Below are 25,812 nucleotides of genomic sequence, written 5' to 3'. Positions count from 1 at the left end.
CTTACCTGCTCCAAAGTCAAGAATGGAATCCTGGTGGTGCTATTGCAGATTCACTGCCCTCTATGGCACTCTTTACCTCCTGGCCTCTTTTTCTCAGGAATGGTTGTGAAGAGTGTCAGAGGTGGGTGTGGTATGCATGGACAGAGGGAATATTCTTTGCAATAGAAGCTGTATCCAAATAATCACCCCAAATAAAGAAAAGATCTATACCAGTGTCCAGAAGTAACCCTCTTTTCTTTGAACGGTTGCAAAGGAATCTTGAAGACATCATGAATGTGATCTTCATTTTTCTGTATATTAGGACTGTGATTTTTTTAAAGCATTCTTTTTTTAACCTTTATTTTATTTATTTACTTTTATGTGGTGTTGAGGATCAAACCCAGTGCCTCACATGAGCTAGGCAAGTGCTCTACCACTGAACCACAACCCCAGCCCCAGGACTGTGATTTTATCAAAACTTTTAAAGTTTTTTTTTTTTTAACTGTTTAAGTTATTTAACTTTTTAAATTTTGTCTTTTAGAAGAATAAACCTTATCCTAGATTATGAATTAAAAATATGCATGTTTTTTAATCTTGAATTCAGTGTTTCAAGTTACTCCTTAACATACAAACTTAGTTACTACTCAATACAATGAAAACTACAGGCACCTATCCCAAGGCAAAATTTAAACCTTTAAAAAAATCATATACAACATGTGTTTCAAAATATGCCACGGCACAAAATAAATAGTGATTTATTTTGCATTCTATCAGATCATAATTGAATGAAGTTAGAAATTAATGATAAAATATAAAATAGAAGCTACTCTAACACCTGGAGACTAAATACGATATTACTGAATGGCCAATGGATAGCAGAAGACATCAGAGACAAAATTTAAAAAAATACTTAGAGGTAAATGAGAATCACAACACAACTTATCAAAATTTCTGGGACACTATGAAGGCTCTTCTAAGAGGAAAGTTCATTGCATTAAGCACATTCTTTAAAAGAATAGAAAGTCATCAATTAAATAACTTAACATTACATCTCAAGTCCCTAGAAAAAGAAGAACAAATCAACACTAAAAGTAGTAGAAGACAGGAAATAATTAAAATCAGACCCCAAATCAATAAAATTGAAACAAAAAAAAATTTGCAAAAAATTATATGAAACAAAAAGTTGGTTCTTTGAAAAAATAAATAAAATAGATAAACCATTAACCAAGTTAATGAAGAAAATGAGAGAGAAAATTCAAATCACTAAAATTTGTGATGAAAATCACGTGGACACTACTGAAATACAGAAAATAATCAAAAACTACTTTCAAAATCTATACTTGAGTGAAGTAGAAAGTCACGATAACATCGACAAATTTCTAAAGACACATGAACTACCCAAATTGAAACAGGAGAACATAGAAAATTTAAACAGGTCAATTTCAAGCAATGAAATTTAAGACACCATCAAAAGTCTACCAACTAAGAAAAGCCCAGGACTAGATGGATTCTCAGAAGAGTTCTACCAGAATTTGAAAGAAGAACTTATACAAATACCTCTTATTCCATGAAATAAAAAATGGGGAAACCTGTCCAAATTCATTCTATGAGGCTAGTATCACCCTGATACCAAAACCAGACAAAGACATATCAAGGAAAGAAAATTTCAGGCCAATATCCCTGATGAACATAGATGCAAAAAAAAATTCTTAACAAAATCCCATAAAATCACATACAAAAAAAAGAGAAAGAGAGAGAGAGAGAGAGAGAGAGAGAGAGAGAGAGAGAGTGCACCATAATCAAGTGGGATTCATGCCAGGGATGCAAGTTTGGTTCAACATATAGAAATAAATAATCACATCAATAGTCTTAAAGACAAGAGCCACATGATTGTCTCAATAGATGCAGAAAAAGCATTTGATAAAATTCATCATTTGTTCATGCTCAAAACACTAGAAAAACTAGGCATAGTAGGAGCATATCTCAACATTGTAAAAACTATGCATGCTAAACCCAAGGGCAACATGATTCTAAATGGAGAAAAATTGAAAGCATTCCCTCTAAAAACTGGAATAAGACAAGAATGCCCTTTTTCACCACTTCTAATTAACATAGTCCTTGAAACCCTAGCCACAGATATTAGGCAAAAGAAATAAATTAAAGAAAGTGTGTTAATAAGAATATTACTCAGCCATAAAGAAGAATGAAATTATGGCATTTGCCAGTAAATGGATGGAACTGGAGACTATCATGATAAGTGAAATAAACCAATCTCCAAAACACCAAAGGTCCCATGTTCTCTCTGATACATCAATGCTAATCCATAACAAGGCGGGATAGAGAGGGTAAGTATAGAAGATCATTGGATTAGACAGTGAGGAATGAAGGGAAGGAAAGAGGGATGAGAATAGGAAAGATAGTTGAATTGGACATAATTTTCCCAATTTCATATATGAATACATAACCAGTGTAACTCCACATCATGTACCACCGCAAGAATGGGATGAAAATTGGAATGGGCTAAGAGATCAGGAATGGTAAGGAAATGTCCCAAAGATATGTAAATGGGCACCTTGTACATTTTTTAAGAATTAAAAAAAAATGTACAAGTTTCAGGCCACACATTTTATTTATTTTCAGTTTTATGGCCCTTGATCTTGGTGTTTTGCTTTCTGCCAGTCAGGCGTAGCCATGTACAACGCCACAAAATCATTGGTTGCATGTGAAAATAGCTACACTTGTCAGGTCTGGGTAGAGAGTAAAGAAATTCAGTCCAAATTAAATTGCACATTAGATTCTATTCCTGCAATTGAAATGTTTATGTACTTAATAAATACGTGAATTGCACAGGAAGGTATCAGAAGCTGTGTTCTTGGTTGAAGCACACTAGTTTTGACCCAAAAAAGAAAGGGTTTCTCGGAAGCCCTGTGGCTGGGGCCAAACTGCACTATTTTTGCCCAGGACACAGACAGATGGGTAAAATTACCCAGGGAATACAGTCTAAGAAAAGCCAACACTTATTTCACAATGAATATTTAGCCTTTGAAATTGTTCTGTGATCTTTTCCTATTAAAATTTTAGTATGACCACTCTCACCACCTCTACTACTAAAAAATAAATAAACAATTCATAGCGAGTAAGCACTGATTAGGGCTAAGTATGGTGCCAAGAGATCTACGTGCACACTCTCGTTCATTTATTGGTGTGTTTTTCATGGCTTTTCCTGCTCTCTACTGTTCTGCCCTAAGTGGGCAGCGAATGAGAACAAAGTAGTCCCACTGGTCTCCTTGCTCATGATGCTTACATCTTAGTAGGGAAGATAATAAAAAGTAAACAAACAACAAGATAACTTCAGAAGTACTAAGCGTCATGGGGAACATAAAATAGGGTAAAGGGATAAAGTGTTCTTGGGAGTGGGGTGGGGCAATTTTAAACAGGAGGACCCCAGAGGGCCCTTCTGAAGCGATGGATGCATATAGATCAGTCAACAGAGTCTCAGAAAGACAGAATTTCGAGGCCTAAGGCATGAGGCAGAGAAGAGTGTAACCATGTCCTGAAGTTGGTAGGTTCATCTGTGTGACTTGAACTTTCACGAACCCCGGTTTCCTTGTTTGAGCAAGGAGACAGAGAGTGAGGGTGGGAGGGGAGTTTTAGGGGAGTCAGGGAAGCCACTCTGTAGCAGTAACATGTTTTTAGAGACCAGAATGATGAGAGGGTAATAAGCAGAGGGCATGTGTGACTAGAGAGGGTGGGGGAGCCTTTTGGGTGGAGAGAACCGGGAGTGATCTCGGTGTGTGTTCAAGGCACGGTGAAGGTGCCAGTGTGGGAGGATTTGTGCCAGAGAGGAAGTCTGGAGCCAGTTCATGCAGGACTAGGCCATCCTAAGAAAAACCACTGGAGGGTTTGCAGCAGGGCTGTGAGAGGAGTAAGGGCATCTACAACCAGATGTTGGGAGAATGGAGGGTAAGGAAATGGGGAGCCTCACACAGTGCCCTGTGCTCCATATGTGCTTAGAGGCCTCTTGCTCACCTTCCTCCCTTTCCTCCTCCCTTCCTTTCTTCACACATTCCCTCAGTGTCTCTTTCCTGATTCATTTCCTTCTTCCTTTCTATATCGACTATGCTCAAATACATCTCAGCATAAGATGCCTTCGCTTGCTGTGATCTGTTTACTTGCCACCTTCAGGCTAGTTCACAAGCTCCTTGAGGACAGGAGAGGCGTCTCCTTTTTCTCTGTAATTGCCACATCACTCCAGTGCCTCATGATTGGAAAGTGGTGGCATAATTTATTGAATTGGCATTCAGAAATTCTGCTCCATAGGGAAGGGGGGACAGACTCCTCTCGGTTGGGACCTATGTACAGGCTGCAGGCTATCCTTGTCTGGACCGAACAGTCCCGAGTTTGGTCAGGGCTTCAGGAGCATGGTTGTTCACAGAACACCTCCCTGGTTTACCCGAGGCTTGGAGCCAGGGCCAGTTCCAGGGGGATTTAGGCCAGTCACTTAATCTTCCTGAAATTCTGTTTTCTTGTCTGTACAGCAAAGATAATGATCCACAGGACTCTTGGGGGATTGAATGAGATAACACATACAAAGCTCTAAGCACAGTGGACAGCTTTGGATGTTTAATAAATATGAGTAGCATTGAAGGTGCTGTCTCAGTTTCTTTCCTTTCCCCCAATCAATCAATGCAACCCTAGCAGCTAGAAAAAAGGAGCCTGGCCCTTCCCCCAAGAGGTGCATTCTACCCTTTAGTTGTAATTATAGCCCAAGTCTGGTGCTGGGCAGAAGGCTGAGGACCTTAATGATGGCTCCACCCATTCAACCTTGCCTACCTGTCTGAGTTGTCGAGAGTGAAGAAGTTCTTTAATTTATCTGTTATGGTTTAGAAATGAGGTGTCCCTCAAAAGCTCTTGTGTGAGATAACAAAAGAAAGTTTAGAGTTGAAATGATTGGGTTATGAGAGCCTTCACCTAATCAGTGCATTAATCCACTGGAATGGATTAACTGGGTGGTAACGCTAGGCAGGTAGAGTGTGACTGGAGGAGATGGGTCACAGGGGGTGTGCCTTTGGGGTTTATAGTCTGTCCATGGTGAGGGAAGCTATCTGGCTCTCTCTGCTTCCTGATCCTCGTGTCCATACTCTTCCATCATGATGTTCTGCCCCACCTTGGCCCCAGAGCAATGGAGCTAGCCATCTATGGACTGAGACCTCTGAAACCATGATCCCCAAAATAAACTTTCCCTCCTGTAATTGGTCTTGTCAGGTCTTTTGGTCACAGTGGCGAAAAAACTGACCGAAACATTATCTTTATAGCAAAGAGGATAATAACTTGCCTGAGGTTGTGTATCCAATAAGGGGCAGAGCCGGCTTTCAGGAAACTGTGCCTCATTCTGAAGTTCATAGGAACAAAAAAAAGCATGCTCTCCTAAGAGGCAGGAAACATGATGTGGGTCCTCTACCATTTATCAGGCCACCTTGGGGAAATGCAGTGATCCTTTCTCAGGAGGAAGGACTACCTTCCTGATTCCCAGCACCATGCCCTCTCTGTGGACAGCCTGGTGGGTCATTTCCACATACACTAATTAAAGACGATGGCAGAGAATCTGGCCGCCCCATATTTTCCTACGTCAGGGCTGATGCACACACCCAGGTCCTTATTCCTGACCTGGTTCTGTAAGGTAAGCTTTCTGCCAAGAGATCTGTATGATCATGCCAGGCACCAGCTCCACCAATACTCGATCCAGGCACTTAACACTGAAAACTAGTGCAGAGAGTCACCGTGTGTTTCCTTCTGGCCACACCCTTTCCCCAGCCTTACGTTTTTTTTTCTTTCTATCACTTACCTTCTGCTTCTTTTGTCTCCGATAGGGACCTGGAAGATAGGGAAAATAAATAAATAAATAAATAAATAAACAAATAAACATCTGAAAGACAGATCTGTTGCCTTGGAGAGATCAGAGGATTGTTTATTTCTTTTCTTTTCTCTCCCTGAACAGCGTGATCAAACCTTGGCTCTTTTCTGATAAGTCTTCCAAGGGCTGGGTAGTTTCTTTGCTAATTAAAAGGTTGGATAATGAGCATTTAGTATTCTTGTGATTAAGACCGCCTCTACCTCACAGGTCAGCACCACCTGAATTAATTGGCACCTTCTCAGTTGGGGTTCGGTTTTCCAGACTTATCCTACCAAGAATGGCATTCAGAGTTCTCCGTAATCCAGCCTCCCACAGTTTCTCCCCCATCACCACCACTTGTCTCTTCACTGGATGATGTACCCTCTGCCACTCTCTTGCTGTGTAATTTGCTTCCTTGCACCTACATGCCCCGTTTCTCCCTGGAATGGTAAAGTTATGGCTGTAGACTCAGGCGACAGTCTTCATTGAAATCATTGCCACTGATTCTGTGACACTAGCTGTTTCACTTCAGCTCTTCCCTCTATAAAAATGGTACCATAATAGCTGACTCACCTGATTGGATAGTTGTGAAGATGAAACAAGAGTGTAATTCCAGCGACTTGGGAAGCTGAGGCAGGAGGATCATAAGTTGGAGGCCACCTTTGTCAACTTAGTGAGACCCTGTTTCAAAATAAAAAAAATAAAAATTGGAGCTGGGATTGTGGCTTAGTGGTAGAGTGCTCACCTAGCATGTGTGAGGCCCTGGGTTCGATCCTCGGCACCACATAAAAATAAATAAATAAAATAAAGATATTGTGTCCAGTTATAACCAAAAAAAATATTAAAAACATAAAAATAAGTAAAAATTACTGGGAGTGCAGTTCAGTGGTCAAGCACTTGCAAGGCCCCAAGTTTTATCCCAGCACTATAAAAAAAGAAAAAAATAGTATAAAGTGTTTAGTGGAATATCTGTTGTATATTAAATGTTAATTATTATAATTTTCCCCTTACACCTATTGAAATCTCACTACTTCTGCACTGTTCCTCAAAAAATTCAAAATATACTTTTCTTACTTTCTATACTAGAAGACTTTTGGACCATTTTCAAATCCAAGGTGATCTTTTCCTCCTATGTTTTTTTTTTTATTTTTATGATTTGTATGGCATCACATGATTAGTCCAAGTTTATGTTTATAGTCCCTACCTACTCTGTGGCCAGAGACCTAAGCCTCTAGCACAAATGTCAGGCACATTGCTGTAGACTGAAATTGTTATTGTATGCCTCTGAGTTAAGGGAGTTTCATTTTGTGGATGTTGTCTTGGATTCTTGAGAGGTTTGATTGATTTATTGAATGGTCCACTGAGACACTGGTGTCCTGTGTGTCTTGCTTCCAAGAGTGTAATCCGTTCAGGCTACTGTTTTAAACCAAGGACTAGGCTGTCTGGTAAGCGATGGTAAGGCCTGATTTGTACCACTAATGTTATATGCCTTTGGAATGCTAAAATACAGGATGTTTTGAAAGAACCTTTAGGGTAAATTGCAAATCTCATTATGTGCAACTGAAGTTAAGGCTTATGAAGTGATGCTTGGTTCCTGGTTTTCAGTAGCAGTCTTATCAGATTTTTTAAAAACTGTGAGAAATTTCACATACGTTTTGCCTCACAAAATACTTATAATTAGGTCAGAATTCAGGAAAGTGGGCTTCCATTTGCATAGAATAACATTAATTCTGCATTTTCAACTAGCAAGGTTGAAAGAGGATTAATCACTTATTCATGCAAAACCAACTTGCATGAATCATTTATTTATCTTGTTCTGGTAATTTTGCAGAGCTCATTTTTTTTTTACATGCCTCAGGTTGCAAATAAAGCAAAAACTCAGAAGGTGATTTACCTTCCACAATAAAGACGTGATGGCCGTGTAAACAGCATGATTCCTATAGGAAATCAATAGGTAACCATGGAAATGACTCCACAATGGGAAATTCTAGCTTCTTAGGAACAAATCATCAAAAAAGATCAATTATAAGATGAAAAGGCTTTGCCTGCGCCCTTACCATTCACAAAGGCTTTCAGTCAATGTGAGGAAGAACATGTGCTCCTTGGTGCCAGCAAAGAATCATCTGAAAGCTTCATTGAGAACAGACACTGCTTCTTACTTTCTGAAGTTTGAACTGGAATGTCTGGAGCTCTCTTACTGGAACTCTAAGAAACATCTCAGGGCAAGACAATGTCCCAGAGTACACGCTGCTTGAATTCTTAACCTAGCCTGATTTCCAGCATCGGTGAGATCTTTGACAATCTGTTAGAAGGAAAATTCCTTGGACCAATTAAACTTAGTAGAGTGGAGCTGAGCAATTATAAACAAAGCAAAACAAAGTAAAACAAAACAAAAAAAAAACTGTTTGTGAATCAGGCAACCCTCAATAACAAAGCAGGTTCAAAGGAGTCCAACCAATAATGGGATCTTGCAGTATTTAGAGAAAACAGAAGTGAGGCATAGAGACATAGTAATTGCTTATAGGTTAATTGGTTATACAGCTTTCCACAATTAATTTAAAGCTTAGCTCTGGTGACTAAACTCCATATTAGTTTGGTCGGCTGCTGCTTAATACAGGAGTCCAGTCCAAACTAATGGACTCCTATAATTTCTATTTTACACATCTTACTGGCCCTTGACTTCCTCATCTATAAAATAAGTGGCTCAGACGAGCTTAGGGATGGGGTCTGCTGTAACCCAGTGATAGTGTTAGCGCTGCCTGTGGGACATCATCTCACTTTCTTTTCCTTGGAAGACATTACTAGTCAATTCTGGCATTCTTTCTCACTGACCCTAGACAGTGTTAGAATTTTTATTTACACATTTTTCCAGACAGCTGCTTCCTGTGGTTCTGATTTGTCATGTGTAGACATCCATTTGGCTGTCTCTCTGTTATTTTTATTTACTTATTTATTTTGGTACCAGGGATTGAACTCAAGGGTGTTCAACCACTAAATTACATCCCTATTCCTTTTTTAAGTTTTTAAAATTTCAAAACAGGGTCTTGCTAAGTTGCATAGGGGCCTCACTAAGTTGCTGAGGCTGGCTTTGAACTTGCAATCCTAATGCCTAAGCCTTCCAAGCTGCTAGGATTATAGATATGGCCATGGCGCCTGGTTCCTCTCTGTTATCTTTAAGGTTCATTTAGCCCTGACATTATAAGAACTGAAGAATAGTTATAAGAACTAAGTGTTTATTCATGTCCATTCAACTATACTTACGCATAGAATCCAGTTTTTAATTTTTAATTAACAATTAAAAACTGTAATAATGATTATGTCTTAAGACAAAAGAATTATTTGATCTCAGTGTAGTAACAATGTTTATTCAAATAAAAAATATTATTGAACTACTCATTAATGAAAGTGGAATGATATTTATAGCTCTGCTGATATCCATTTAATTTGTCAGCTCAGAGACACTGGTAGCCAATCTGATGGCCATTTGCTTGCCTGGTCTTTTTGTTTTTCAACAGTAGAGGGCAGCACAGCTAGTGTCTTCTTAGGGAGTCATTTGTACATGACCTTGGGCCTTTGTAGGAGGTTTAAAGATGTGGGCTGTGGTGAGTTGCAGAGGAAGACTATATTCGTGTGTCCAAAGAGCTACCTTTGCCACATAGTTTAGATTAGAGGGTTGAATTTTTTCTTTGAGACTTTCAGAAATCACCCTTTTCCTAGTTGTTTTTATGCATTTTTAACATTTCATAGTGATCCCTTTTATTTTGTTCTTTTTCTGATTTTCACCTGTGATTATTTGTATCACCCAAGAAACAGTATTATGTATGTGAAGAGGGCACTGCTTTTGGCTTGTGAGTGTGTAGACTCGAATTTCAGCTCTCTCTGGCTAGCTCTGTGACTTTTAACTGGTCAGACTCTGAGAACTTCAAGAAATCTTCTTTTTTTAGGACAGAGATAGAAATACACAATTTCTCTATTATCTGTCTATTTTGTAAATCTGAAGTAAAATCAATACATATGAAAGCACTATTGAAATACAGGTTTAAAAAAATGATGAACCATCCTTTCTATGCCTTTAGTTTTAAGAACGTAGCTTTTAATTCAAATGAATTACACAAATAACATTTATGATTTCTTTTTAAATTATAGGGTGGAATATATCATTGGGTAGGTTTGGTTGAAGGTCATACTGGGATATCCTTGAAATGGTATACAGAGATACACAGGTTTTATGTGAATATTCACTTTATCCTGAATAAATACTAATATTGATCTCTGAAACCTATCTGACCTAACATCTCCTCTTAATTCTCAAATATAATCAGTAGATAATGCACTCTATCTACATTCATAATTTTGCATAGAAAGTAAGTTAATATATTTCCCTAATTTTAATATCAAGTTTTAGCAAATGTAAAGTGATTAAAACTAACATAATGTGTGTTTCAGTATGAAAGTGCTTGATGCTGTTTACACTAAAATATTTGATGAAGTAATCAATCACTTGTTCTTAAAGGAAGAGTAGAAATAACAATTGTAAACAGATATGGGAGCTTTGTACCTGTGACTTAGATCTCAAGAATGTCATTGTATTATTGGTGAAGTGATTTTTAGGATAGTGAACCATTTTGCTAACGTTCCAACTAGATTCTTGTCTTGATTTTACTATCCCTAAAGCCTATTCTGGGAAATTTGATGCATATTATAACTTACTACAAAAAATACTTAGGGATTATATTAAAATAATGTTAGCATCTAGTCCCTCTCAGATATGAATAAAAAGATTTTTCTTCAACATGAATATGCAGATGAGCAAAGTACAACTGATCTTTGTGTGGACTATCTGGTGCATTTGCTGTAGGATGTCCCTTTTCCCTGACAACCACACTCTAAACACTAGTAAAAGTGAGCAGATTTTATAGCTGTGACAACCAAAAGTATCATCAACAATTTCAAAAACATGCCAGTGGAGGCAGAACCATTTCCACTGAGAACCAACGTCTAAGTAAGGAGTCTGAGTAGCAACCTGTGTATGTCAAGAGTGAAATATAGTCCAGGCCCTGCCTAGTTTACAGGGGATGGAATCCAGTGAACAGAGAGCAACAGTGTGCAGGTAGCACTAGCTGGCTATCGAGCAGTTAGCTGGATGGGTACTGTGCAGGTAGCAATAGCAAGACAGAATTTCAGCGCTCAAGCTAACAGGCCAGGGTTCCTTATGGGCACTAATAGAGAACAGGAAACTCAGACAGAAACCTAATAGATAAGACCTAGGGCTTGGGGATGAGGTGAAGGGGAAGATTGTAATATAACACTGCCCTAGGTTTGTAATTCACTTTATCCCAAGAAAATGGCGGCAAGGTTAATTCTGGATTCCTACCCACTTGTGGGCCTAAGTCTAATTATTTTGATCATCCTAGTCCCCATATACTCAGGCACCCCACAAACCTGTGGCCATAGACCTACAGAGTTGTGGAGCCTCTTCCTAAAAACTTGTACAGAAAAGCAAGGAATCAAAAGCATAAAAAAGAGAGTTACAAAAACATAGGCGTTGGTTCCAAATTGGGAAGAACTTCAAGGGGAATGGTCAGCCTTGTGTCATGGTGACCTACCACAAATGGAAGTAGTAATCTCTTACATTTTCAAGAAGAGATTTCTTATCTTCTATTAAGTTTCAGTACATTATCTTATGTCACCCATGCCTTCTGTTATCCATTAGTCTCATGGTGCATTGGCTGTAGGATGTCATGTTGCCCTTGTCATTTATTATTAGCCATCTAGAGAGTTCAATTACAATGAGGTGGTGGTATCTTCACATTATTTTCCAGAAGCCTCCGTGTTTAGAATAAAAAGCCACTGCTTATCGCCCTAGTTTGAACTGGTTTTCCATATAGGCCGTGTTTCAGAATCACCTGGAGACATGTTGGAATTTTCTCGTTTGTTTGCTTTTTGTTTTTGTACTTGGGATGTGGGGATTGAATCCAGGAACACTTAACCACTGAGCTACATCCCCACCCCTTTTAATTTTTTTTTTTTTACTTTGAGACAGAGTTTAGCTAAGTTGCTTAGGTCCTCGATAAGTTGCTGAGGGAAGACTCCAATTTTCAATCCTCCTTCCTCAACCTCCAGAAGAGCTGGGATTAATAGACATGTAGCACCACACCCATCCCCACCTAGAGAGATTTTTTAAATAAATAAATATTTATAAAATATAGATGCCCCAAACCCATTCATGCTATTTAGATTTAAGATAACAATTATGGAATATGTATTTATTAATTTTTAATTTCAACCTGCAGTACAGGTTAAAAACAACTTTTCTCAAAACATAGTTTCTTTCTTAGAATGTAAGTATCTTTAGCTTGGAATTCAGTTAACCATACTCCAGAAACACCTAGTTTTTGTGCCAGACACAGAATTCTTGTACAATGAATGTTTCTTGAAAGCTTAATGTACAATTTTAGGGAGCCGGAAACAGTGGCACATGCCTGTAATCCCAGCAACTCAGGAAACTGAGGCAGGAGGATTGCAACTCAGAGAGGCCTTAAGAAACTTAGTGAGACCTTGTCTCAAATATATATATATATATATATGGACTGGGGGTGTAGCTCAGTGGTTCGGTGCCTCTGGGTTCAATCCCTGGTACCAAACAACAACAACAACAACTCCTAATGTAAAATTTTAAGCACTATGTTGTGTGTGTATGTGTGTGTGTGTGTGTGTGTGTGTGTGTGTGTACAAATACAGCATTTTGGAGCTTTGTGGGGCTTTTCTAACACTTTCCAGTTTTTAATATCACAGTGGCTTACTTCCTGCACAACCAAGTCTGATCCTAATCCTACCTCCTTAGCAACTTATTATCCCTTCTATCTTGTCTATTTACTGTGTCTCTTTTCCTCCAACTTCTGTGTTGAGTCCCTAAACATAATGTGATTTTATTTGAAACTGGGACCTTTATGGAATTAATTAAGGTTCAGTGAAGTCATAAGGGTGGTACCATAATCCAGTAGGAGGGAACTCTTTATTGGAAAAGGAAGAGAAACCAGAGAGTTCCCCCTCGGTGTTCCCTGAGAAAAAGTCATCTGAAGATATAGCAAGAAGACAGTCACCTACAAGTCACCTTGTTGGTACCTTGATCTTGGACTTCAAAACTGAGCAAAAAAGTTTTCCTTTGTTTGGGTTCCTCAGTCTGGTATTTTGTTATGACAGTCTCCCATGGTCTGAATATTCATTTACGCCCCAAATTTGTATGTTGAAACCTAATCCTTAAGGTGATGGTATTGAGAGGTGAATCCTTGGGGAAGGGATGAGGTCATGAGGAGAGCCCTTGTGAACAAGGTTGGTGCCCTCATAAAAGAGAGCCCAGAGAGCTCTCAGGCCGCTTCACCATGTCAGGACATAAGGAAGAGGGGTCATCTGTAAGCTAGTAAGCAGACCCTCATTGGAAGCCCAGAAGGCCAACGCCTTGATCGCACACTTCTCAGCCTCTAGACCTGTGAGAACCAAGTTTCTGTGGTTGATAAGCTACCCAGTTTATGATATTTTGTAATAGACAGCCAAATGGATTAGGACATAGCTCATGCAGACTAATACATTCTTGTCTACCTATCGATCATCTCTTTCTGGTGTGTAGCAGTTTCCTGGCAGATAGTAGCTTTTTTCACATTAACTCAAAGGTATCCCAGAAATAACCAAGTTTTTTTTGTAATTATTATTAATAGCAATTCCTGGCACTACATTTTCTCTATTGTATTGCAAAGAGAAGTGGGTGGCATAAAACATCCGATGACCTAGATATTTTTCGGTCCTGGGGCTTGAGTGACAGGCAGTTTAATAACACGGCTGCTGACATCAGGTACAACTAATGAGACTTTTCTTTAACCCCGGGAATGAGTAGTTTGAGTAGCTCAGGAGGTCAAAGGAGAAGCAATGTCTTCAGGTGCTTTTCTGCATAATGAAGTTTAATGAAATCTATATTTTTAGATGCAGTGGCTAAGCTTCACTTTCTGATAATTCATGAGAATAACGAACTGAGACAATAAGGTGGAGAAGCTGAGAATTTGTGAAGCATTAATTTTAGTTTACTGTCTCATTGCATTTTTTTTGTCTGTAGACTCATTTCCTCTCATTTTCACACTAACCAACAAGTTTAACACCTTTATAATGGATTACATGCCCAGTGATGAAAGAAAGACCAGACAGTAATTTTCTCTCTTATAATTCTGTTTAATACAACTAAATCATACTCCAGGATCTGCCTTTTCAGATAACCTTTTATGAGCTCTAAGAATGCAGCAAGGAAAGGATTTGAATTTATGAATCTGTCTAGGTAGAGTTCTAAATCAATGCCAAAGCAGTTGTACGTGAAAGTTTTTGGATTGACGTTTGGACTTTAGTTGGGTTGAAATGCTTCCTTGGGGGTTTCAGTGCTGAAAATTATTCTTCCACTTATGATTTATCTATGTGTCTATTTCCCTTAAGAACTCATTTCGTGTATTCTCTCTGTGTCACCCTCAGCACCTAGCTTTCTACAGAAAAGGGCAGGCATTCATTCATTCGAAATGTTTATCAAACAGATAAGTACTTAAAAGCCTATTGTCTTTAAGACCTTTTGCAGGCTTGTTTGAGAGATGCACTTGCATGTAGACACATAATTAAAACACTCTCTAGAAAATATGCAAAAATTATTATAGGAAAACAAAGGAAGGAATAAGGAACTCTCCCAGAGAGGCTGGAGAAGAGGTAAAGTTAGGGATCCATCAAGAAAAGCAATGGGGAGTTGGCATAGATGAAGAGAGAAAAGGGTTCCCTGACAGAGGGTGCAGTCTAGACAAAGGCAAGGAGAAACAGCAATGGCCTTTACAGGGCCTGACGGAGAGACCTTATCAGATTAGGTCTGGGGAAAACCAAAGGCTGCCTGGCTTTTCCTGTGGACTATCTTTCACACTTTATGCTTGCTGCTTCTCAAATATGTTATTCACATCCATGCCGTTGTCCTCCGGGTTGCTTTACCCTGGAATACCTATTACTCATCCTTCGGGGCTTAGTTCCTCTTTGAAACCTTCTTTGCCCTTTGTAAGTGAAATTTCTTTCTCCCTTTTCTATGGTCCCACAGAGTTTTGCTTGTATTGCTGTGTGTGTGTTCTATAGCACTCTTGTTTATGTTGACTTTTGCCTCACTGGATTGTAAGGTCTTCTAAGACTATTAAAATATATATATATATATAATGTATATGTACATGGATATAATCCATATATATGTAAATATATACATAAATATATATGTGTCATTCATGTGCCATTCACGTGGCATACATGTGGCATGCAGGTGATATGCAAGTGGCATGCATGTGATGCACACATGACATGCACGTGGTGTGCACATGATATGCACATGGCATGCACTTGGCATGCACATGATAGGCACCATGCACATGATATGCACATGGCATTCACGTGAACGCACATGGTTCACATATGATATGTGTGGCACGCACGTGATACACACATGTCGTGCACATGATACACATGGGGTGTGCACGTGGCACGCTTGCCTATGACATATATTTTTTGGTGCATCTTTAGAATATCTCTCTGTCTCTAGATAGTTCTCTAACTGATCTGCAGAAATAATAATAAATATAATCTATACATTATATATATAAAGTAATATATATTTCTTTTATATATATTTAAAATATATAGAGAGAGTTATATATAAATATATATATATATATATAGTTTTCTTTTTGTATTCCTTCTAACTAACATAATGACTGGCCAAAGTATGTGCTCAAAATGTAGCATGAATATAGTAATGATGTACACATTCTCCAGAGAGAACAATTTTTTAGTTGTAGATGGACACAGTACCTTTATTTTATTTATTTTATGTGGTGCTGAGGATGGAACCCAGAGCTTCACATGTGCAAGGCAAGCGCTCCACCACTGAGCCACAGCCCCAGTCCCAGAGAGGATAATTTTTTGTAGAGAAGTAGGTTGGAACCCATGTGAGGGTAGTAGAGACTGAGATCGAACTTTCTTTTGCTTTTTGGTTCTGATCAGCTGTGTTACCAGTGAGATTTCTCCTTTCCTTCTGGGACTATTTTTTCACTCTTGTGGATAGAGTGGTATCTTATCAGCAGAAATGAGCAGATGGAGTATAATGATCTTTTGAGATTCCTTCTAACACTGACAGTTGTAATTTTAAAGCATATCTGATGAATTGATTTTATATTTACTCACATTTTCTTCATTTTCCTTTGAAGTGTCAGGAGGCTATTATTTATCTGCTTTTCTGCTCTCATAAATAATACTTGGGGATTTTTTTTATCATTAGGTGTTAGTGAAGGAAGCCAAAATCCTGAGTTTGTGCTCAGAATAGTCATAGGGTCAGAAAGGGTATTTGGAGCAGCTTTGCAATATCTTGCTGTCTCTTGATAGTTCTCTAACTGATCTTCTGCAGAAATAATTGTATGCTGTTTTCTCTGCACTGGCATATTAGCATTCTATCTCCATGAACTTTCTTTTTTAACTTGAATTTTTAATGAATTGATTAGCACAGAGATGACCAAAATCTAGGAAAATAATAATGAACCCTTTTATCAGTATTCACAATGGACATCTCTTGAAATTCTGAAGGAAAAAGCAAATAAATCAGAAATTCTTTTTCATCTGTTCTACATTATCAGGAAAACATGGTCAAACAAGTTTATCAGGAGAAGAGATGATTTTATGAAATATTTTGTGTTTTTCCAAAGAGGTGTTAGGACAAAGCATGTATTTGTAATGTTTCCAATAAGTACATACACAATCTTTTATAGCTGTTCTGATACCTGAGGATATCATGAGTCTACTTCTTTTTTTTTAGATATTCATTATTATTATCCTTATTATTTTGAACAGAGTAGTAATTACCATAGACACTGATGATACACCTAATTTTCAGGTGTTGTGGGTATTTGAAAGAGACAGTTTTGATGAGAGGGTCAAAGATGGTGACCTGTGGCCTCTGGGCACTTAGGAGCTTTCCAGAACTTTATCTGGAAAAGGTGTTTTGTGGAGAGGGCAAGAAGGGTTTGGTGGAGGGCTCTGTGTCTGAGCACTGAAAGATCTATGGCAGCTGAACCAGACTGAGAGATCCATGGCGAAGGAGAGACCTGTTCGTTTGACATCAATTTTTTTCTCTTTTCCCAGGAGGAGTGTTGAGAGGTCTTTGTTTTGATGTTCTAGTGTCCTATAGAGAGATGATGAGGGCTGGGCACATTTTCTGGGTAGCCATCTAGCTACCCCAACATGGCCAGACCACAGATATTAACCCCTCAAGACCAGAGTCTACTTACAGTCACTACACTGAGCTGGCTGCAATGATAACATGAAGGAGTTAATCTTTACACATGCATCATGTAAAGTAACAGTTCAACATTTTTCTGATTACAAAAGCAATACCTTATTATTTCAGAAAACTTAGAAAATAGAAAATATAGAGTATCGATAAAGAAATGAAAACCACCACAGATTGCACTAATCAAATAACCAGCATTAATATTCTGTGCATTTTAGCCTGAGATCAGAGTTTGTATAGAATTTTTCTGTTAAGCATTACATCAGAAACACTAAGCCTTTAAAATGCTGCTTAAGCATTATTTTAATAAATCATTTCATGGAAGAAGATACATAGTTTATATAATTTATTCTCTGTTCTTACACATTTAGATTGTTTAAAAAATTTCCTGATTACATATTCTATTGGAAGAATGACTTTTCCACCTAACATTTCATCTACCCTGTGCATTATTTCAGTAGGATGGTTTCTTAGGAAAGGAATCACTATGTCAAAAGATACACATATTTTTAAGGCTTCCAATCCTAATTTCTTCATTGGACAATTCCATTGCTACATCCTCTGTTTGAATTGTCTCTTCTTCTGACAATTTTCTTGATAGTGTGCAGCCTTTTCTGACACGGTGAGAGTAATGGTGGCTACCCACATTAGATCCTTAGGGCCAATCAGCTGATCAGTATGGGCCCTCTGATTTTGATATAGACCCTAAATGGATTTAATTAGAAGTGAAAGACTTGGTTATCTGTTGTAGAAGTTGGCGATCCAGCGAAACTAAGGAATGTAGAAAATTTCACAAGCAACTTAAGAAAGAATCTCTGTAAATTTCCTTCAGAGACTACATCTCCATTAGGAATATGAGGTCTTCACTGTCCAAATTCTCAAGAATCAGTGTGATCTTGAGCCCAATCCCGGGCTACCAATTGCTCTGGACTTCCAGGGAACAGGTTCTCTTACTCCTTGTTTCCCATGTTTTGACACACCGACAGCTTCCAATCCCTACAGGCTTCCCCTGGACAGCAGCAATCATAATAATGATGCCTAACACTTACTGAGCCATCATCCACCACACACCAGGTATGGAGTGAAACCCTTCATGTGCATTCTCCTGTTCTATTTGCCAAACAAATTTGCATCCCTATTTTATGAAGGATAATACTGACTCACAGCATGGATAAGAGATTTCCTCAATGTCATGCAATACTCAGCCACAGAGATATGATTCCAGCCCAGGTCTGCCAGTGCAGAACCCATGTCTTGAAGGCAATGCCACACAGCCTTGCACACTGACAGGGTAAGGAGTTGAGCCTTAGCCAGGTAAAGTTCCCCAGTGGGACCCTCTAGCTAGAGTCTAGTTCTCTTCATAAAGGCAGCTCTCCATGAAGGAATGTCCTGTTGTTTGTGGCCACAACCTCAGCAGCTGTTCTCTGTGGCGTCTCTCACTGGGTGCATTACTGGTTGGCAGTGCTCCTAGGAACTTGCCTATCAGAGCAATCTCATGGGCTCTCTGATGTCTGCTAGAGTCTGGCTTTCTGGGCTCTCAACAAGTGCATGTTTAGCCTTTCTTTTCACATCTCCTCTGAAGGGCACCTGACAGCCCTGCACCCCCAGATCTACATAGTTCTCACTCTTGGGAGGAATTAAGGAAGCTGGGACTTCCCTACTTTACTCAAGGCCTAAGTGACCAGACCCTTTGGCTCCTGGTGAACACTTATCCTTTCCCAGGATGCCCTCTATAGAACAGCCGAGTCTTAGGATATTATCTCGCCCTCCTTGCTATACTAAAATCCAGAGCCTTTCTAGATCTGCCAAGAGCCCCCAGTTTATCTTTTAGTGTTCACCCACAGGGCAGCAGCACTACAGAAATAAAGCCTCAGGAGTCTCTTCCCAAGCTAGATATGCAAACTCACCTCTTTTGCTGGATTCCATGTAGGTTGTATGGGGTAAGCATTATAGAAACTCAAAGAAGTTGTGAGTCAAGGCTGCAATGACCAGGGAAGATTCTTTGGAGGAGGTGAATCTAAGGTGAGTCTTAGAAATGACTGGCATGTGGACAACTGGGCTGAGGAGGGAGGACATTCTGAGAGGGAGGAATTATATGCCCAATGTCAGGATAGAGGAAATTGTGTGTACCAGAATGTCAGGGAGTTGGAGCTCAGGATATTCTGTCTTTGCAGAATGTGGGGCTGTATTTTTTTCCTCTTGTCTGTACAATCAGGTACAGTGGTGCACACCTGTAATCCCAGGGACTCAGGAGGCAAAGGCAGGAGGAGTCCAAGTTCTGGGCCAGCCCAGAGAGTTACTTTAAATGATGCATGTGTAAAGATTAACTCCTTCATGTTGTCATTGAAGCCCACTAAGTGTAGTGACTGTAAGTAGACTCTGGTCAAGGTCCTGAGGGGTGAATATCTGTGGTCTGGCCATGTTGGGGTAGCGAGATGGCTATCCAGAAAAGGTGCCCAGTCCTCATCATCTCTATAGGACACTAGAAAAACTTTTGTTCCATACACCCCACAGCCGTTCCATTTAATGTACTATGTACAAGGCCAATGTAGGCCTCTCTGGGTGTGACATCTCTGCTTCTAGGCAGATCTCAGCTCCCTCTGAATACTGCCTGTTGAGGGGGGCTAGGCAGCTAACCACTCAGCGCTTTCTTGAGGCAGGTGTTGTAGGTTTTTCTTTCCTGTGACTTTTTTTGGTTACAGAGCAATCCATGTCAGAAATGAAAAATAGAGAAAGTATGAAGGCTGTACTGGCTTGTGTAATGAACTGAAAAATTCAGCTTAGCTTTCAGGAGTGGCTCGATTCAGGAACTCAGCATTTCTGTTTCCACCTTTCATCTCTTTATTCTCCTAATTTGGCTATTCTCAGGAATTTTTTTTCATTGTGGGTCTAAATTTGGAAAAAAAAAATGTCTTGGACCTTGCTCTCCATGGACTGAATTGTATCACATTCCTCGGGCAAAAGCAATAAGATGCACTCATTGGTCAAGCCTGAGTCAAACATGCACCATGGAGGTAGAGATGAAGCACATCTGCCCCAACCATGTGGACTGAATCTAGATCACATGTTGTTCTCAAGAGAAAAATAGGGATGATGTTAACAGATAAGGAGCAGATACATGCAAGGTGATTTAAAAAAAAATAAGAACAATCAGGTACAGTAGTGCATGCCTGTAATCCTAGTGACTCAGGAGGTGAAGGCAGGAGGATTGCAAGTTCCAGGTCAGTCCAGAAATATAACAAGACCCTCAGTGACTTAGTGAGACCCTATCTCAAAAAAAAAAGGCGTGGGGTAGCAGGAGGGACTGGGAATGATGCAGCTCAATTGTAGCACCTTTGGGTTTAATCTCCAGTACAAAAAAACAACCACAAAAATCCCACTTCAGTTCACTATAGTGACTCTATAAATCCCAGAGTCTGTAAGTCTGAATCCCCAAGTGTTAGGCTGTATATTCTAACTGGCCCAAAGGAAGGGCAAGGAGGCCCTTTGGTATTGCCTGAACTCCCTGGCAGGATATAGAGCCATGCGGCTCCTTCTCTATGGATGCACCTGCCTCAGTTAGCCATGGGAGACATCCTGGAAGTCACGAAGAGATCGAAGCATCACTCTGATGTCACAGGGATGGAAGGGATGGGTGCTCTGGATGTGGAGGATGAGTTTATGATCTGGCTTAACTTCTTTGGAAGGGAACACAAAAGCTTTCTAATTTCACCTCCCAGAGCCAAGAGGCAGGAGAGCAAAGTGCTTCGGTCCACTGGCCTCTGCAGATAATGGCCTGGATTTGTACTGGTTTTGTGATCTCGATAAACCTTGTTTTTCTTTTTTGACAAAGGGGTGTCCTGAGGATTCGGTGAGATATGCATGTAGAGCCCTTGGTGCAGTGCCTGGCATCCCCTGCCATGCACTTACTACACATTAACAAATACCCTTTACCCAGCACAGAATGTCACAACAACAGCAGCTCAGGATCCTCTGTCTTGGCAGAGGCATGCAGAATGTGGAGCTGTATTTTCTCCTATTGTCTGTGAAACCCTCTTTTTCATCTTCATTTTGTGTCCTGAGGGGTGAGCAAGTCTGACTATAATCTTCCTCTATGTGCTCTGACAACTAATGGCTTCTGGGAGTCACTGCGACAGCCCCTTCTCCCTCCCACATCAGTCACAGAGTCCTGCCTGTTTTGCCTCTGAAATATTTCTTGGATCCCACCTCCCGCTTCAGTGCCACTGCCGCGGCTCTTATGCGAAGGCTCCTCTCTCTGCCTGCTTAATTCAGGAAGCCGGAACTGGTTTCCCTGTCACTGGGCTCTTCCTATCTGCTCCACTCCCCTGCTTTGTCATATCCCCTTGTCTACAGAATAACATCCTAATCCCTGAGCAAGGCATTATTTAAAGTCGTTTCAGTCCGATTCCAGTCTATACTTCCATCTGCAAGAATCTCCCCCACAGGACATGGATTACAACCAGAGCCACTGACACACTGTTTTGTGAAAACTCTGTACCAGCCACCTGCAGGCTCCAGCCCAGGCTGCCTGTCTGCCCTCACCTCTTCTCTGCTTGGCTAACTTTTGCTTCTCTTTGAAAGTTCAGCTCCTCCCCCAGGGCCTCTGCCCTTGTACTTCCAGAGCTAGAGGATTATGCTAGTAATATAGCACTTAGCCCACTATCTTAACAATTGACTATGTACATGTCTCTACTCATATGTGCACCATGATTCCTGGAAGGAACATAGCTTATACATTTAATTTTTTTTGGCATAATCAGGGCTTACAATAGTACCCAAATATTTATTTACTGCAATGGATATCTGTTCTCAGGTTGCAAATTAGGAAGAATGAAATGCACTACCTTGCATTTCTCATCATACACCAGCATTTGAGTGATACTTAGGACTTTTCTTTCTTTCTTTCTTTTGCCAATACATTTTAAAATACAAAAATAATGAGAAACATGTCAATCTTAGTCTTAAAATGTGTCTTAATCCATTCCCTCCAAATAGCCACTCTTATTAGCTTATTAGATACTATTTGGAACCTTTTCATTTTTAAATTTTTTAAAAAATATCAGCTGTGTTGAGATATCATCTGATACCATAAAATTCACCCTTTTCAAACGTGCAACTCAAGTGATTTTTTTAAATATTTTTTTTAGTTGTAGTTGGACACAATACCTTTATTTATTTATTTATTTATTTATTTATTTATTTATTTATTTATTTTTATGTGGTGCTGAGGATCAAACCCATGGCCTTGCATGTGCTAGGTGAGCGCTCTACCCCTGAGTCACAACTCCAGCCCTTCAGTGATTTTTTGGGGGGGTATTTTCACAGAGTGGTGTAACCATTATTGCTAAGTTTAGAACATTTTCATCACCCCAAGAGCAGTCATCCCCCCATTCCTCACTCCCCAGCCCCTGACAATTACTAGGCTATTCTCTGTCTCTGTATACTTATCTCTTTTATATTTCATATAAATGGAATATTTTGTGTCTGATTGGTGGGTGGGGGGTACTGGGGTTAAACCCAGGAGCACTTTAGCACTGAACTTTATCCCCATCTATTATTATCATTATTATTATTATTATTATTATTATTATTATTATTATTTATTTTAAGTTGTCAAGGCTAGCTCTGATAATACTCCTCCTGCCTCAGCTTCCAAAGTGTCTGGGATTATAGTTTTGTGCCACTACCCATTTTATATTTGGCTTTTATTGTTCAGCATAATGTTTTCAAGGTTCATTGATTTTGTGGCATGTGTCAATATTTCATTCCTTTATTCATGAGAGAATAATAATAATATTCTATAGTGTGAATATGCTATATTTTGTTTATCAGTTGATGGACAATTGTATTGTTTCTAATTTGACTATCGAAAATAAGGCTTTATGGAATTCCTATGTGTATTTTTATGTGAATGTAAATTTTCACTTCTCTTTGCTATATAGCTAGTAATGGAGTTGTTGGATTATATGGTAACTCTGTGTTTAACTTTTGAGGAATTGCCAAACTCTTTGCCACAAAAACTCTATCATTTCACATTCCCGTTAGCAGTGTGTAAGATTTGCACCTTCTCCACATCCTTGTCAACACTTGTTATTGTCTTTTTTACTATAAATATCTTAGTGGATATGATGTGACATCTTCTTGTGGTTTTGACTTTCATTTTTCTTCATTTTCTTTTTTTCAGTACTATATTTTGAACTCAGAGTCTTAGACATGCTATACATGTTAGGCTTTGCCATGACTTTCATTTTTCTAACGCTCAATGATCTTGAGCTTCTTTTTCTGTTCCTGTTGGCCTCTTATGTATCTCGGGAGAAATAGCTATTAGAATTTTTAAAATAAATTTTAAAGTTATTTATTCCTTCATTGAATTAGAAAGATTATTTAAATATTCTGATATATGATTTATATATATCTGTAAATACTTTTTAAAATTTATTCTGATGTGTTATGTATGACATCAGAATGCATTTCAATTCATATTACACATATATAGCACAAATATTCATATCTCTGGTTGTATACAATATAGAGTCACACTATTTGTGTCTTCATACATGTACTTAGAGTAATGATGTCCATCTCAATTCCACTGCCTTTCCTATTCCCATGTCTCCTCCCCTTCCTCTCCTTCCCCTTTGTCCTATCTAGAGTTTGTCTATTCCTCCCATGCTCCCTCTCCCTACCCCACTATGAATCAGCCTCCTTGTATCAGAGAGAACATTCAGCATTTGTTTTTTGGGGGGATTGGCTAACTTCATTTAGCATTGTATTCTCCAACTCCATCCATTTACCTGCAAATGCCATGATTTTATTCTCTTTTAATGCTGAGTAATATTCCATTGTGTATATACACCACATTTTCTTTATCCTTTAATCTTTTGAAAGGCATCTAGATTGGTTCCACAGTTTAGCTATTGTGAATTGTGCTGCTATAAACATTGATGTGGCTGTGCCTCTTTAGTATGCTCTTTTTAAGTCCTTTGGGTATAGACTGAGGAGTGGGATCGCTGGGTCAAATGGTGGTTCCATTCCCAGTTTTCCAAGGAATCTTCATACTGCTTTCCATATTAGCTGCACCAATTTTCAGTCCCACCAGTAATGTATGGGCTGGGGATGTAGCTCAGTTGGTAGAGTCTTTGTCTTGCATGCAGAAGGCCCTGGGTTCTAATCTCCAACACTATACACACAAAAAAAAGAAACTGTAAATACTTTTTATATATGGTTTCGATATGAGGTGTCTTCCAAAGTCTTATGCATAAGACAATGCAAGAATTTTAAGAGTAGAAATTAACTGGGTCAAAAACTGAAGGCAAGTAGGGTTTGACTGAGGGAGATAGATTACTGGGGGCATGTCATTGGGATTTATATTTTGTCCCTAGTGAGCAGAACTTTCCCTGCCTGCTGTTGCCATGTCCTGAGCTGCTTTCCTTCATCATCCCCTTCACCTCACTTTGGGCCAGAGCAATGGAGTTGGCAATCTGTGGATAGAGACCACTGAAACCATGAGCCCCCAAATAAACTTTTCCTCCTCTACATTGTTCTTGTCACATCTTTTTGGTGGCAGTGATGAAAAGTTGACAAAAACACATATTATCAGATTTATAATATCAGTATATAACATATGTGATTTATAAATAAATAAATAATTCATTTGAATTTAATTTAACATAATAAAATATATGCACAAAACCCAAATATTCAAATACATATAAAAAGGTCATAAAAATACTTATAAATCATTATCTGATATGTGGTTTAAATATATATCAATTATTTTTTACCTTATTATAAATGCATGAATTATAAAGGTTCTCCTTTTTATACATGTGGGATTATATTATTTCCATTATGTGGGTATCTTTCCAGGGCATGTGCGTTTAAATATGCCTCATTATTTTAAATTGCTTTGTAGATGTACATACAATCATTCTCCTGATGATGGGAATTTTGGTGAATCTTGATATTTGTATTATTATTAACAATGCTATAATGAGCATTCTTATAAAGTCTCCTTTCTGCACATGGGCAGGTGTCTCTCCAGAGTTCCTTGAAAAGGAATAACTGAGTTTAAGGATATCTGCATTTTGCATTTTAATGTTTGCCATAAAAACGTGTATTAGAAAGCCTATTCAAATATACTTCCCAGGTCACATTATATGGGAATAGCATTTCCTTGAATACTGGGCAAGATTCCCATTTAAGCCTTCTTGCCTCTCTGATGAGCAACAGATTTGCTATGGTTTGTGTACCCCCACTCCCAATTTTATGTATTGAAAACTTAATTTACAAATTTATATACTAATGGTGTTTGGAGGGGGCACCTTTGGAAGGTGATTGGCTCATGAGGACTCTGCTCTCATGGATGGATTAATCCATTACGGATTACCAAATTAATGGACTGGCAAGGAAGTGGCTTTGTTTTAGAAGCGCCTCCCTCTGGCATGCTTGCTGTTCCACTGTGAGTGTGACAACCTCTGCCATGTAGTGACCCAGGAAAAAGGCCCTCACCACTTGATGAGCAGATGCATCCTGGACTGCTTAGCCTCCTCCAGATCAGAGACCAACTGAAGCCTATATACTTCCAAAATCACTGAGTCTC

The 25,812-nt window shown here is 39.0% G+C and overlaps 1 pseudogene; it reads right to left on the bottom strand.

Moving 5' to 3' along the window:
• The window catches only part of LOC143641038 (leucine-rich repeats and immunoglobulin-like domains protein 1), a 113,523-nt pseudogene that overhangs the window by 12,515 nt on the left and 75,196 nt on the right, over nucleotides 1-25,812 (bottom strand).

Source organism: Callospermophilus lateralis, unplaced genomic scaffold (genome assembly GCF_048772815.1).
Source record: "Callospermophilus lateralis isolate mCalLat2 unplaced genomic scaffold, mCalLat2.hap1 Scaffold_83, whole genome shotgun sequence".
In the NCBI taxonomy this organism is placed as follows: domain Eukaryota; kingdom Metazoa; phylum Chordata; class Mammalia; order Rodentia; family Sciuridae; genus Callospermophilus; species Callospermophilus lateralis.
The sequence above is the reverse complement of the archived record's forward strand: the minus strand, read 5'-3'. Positions and strand labels throughout refer to the sequence as shown.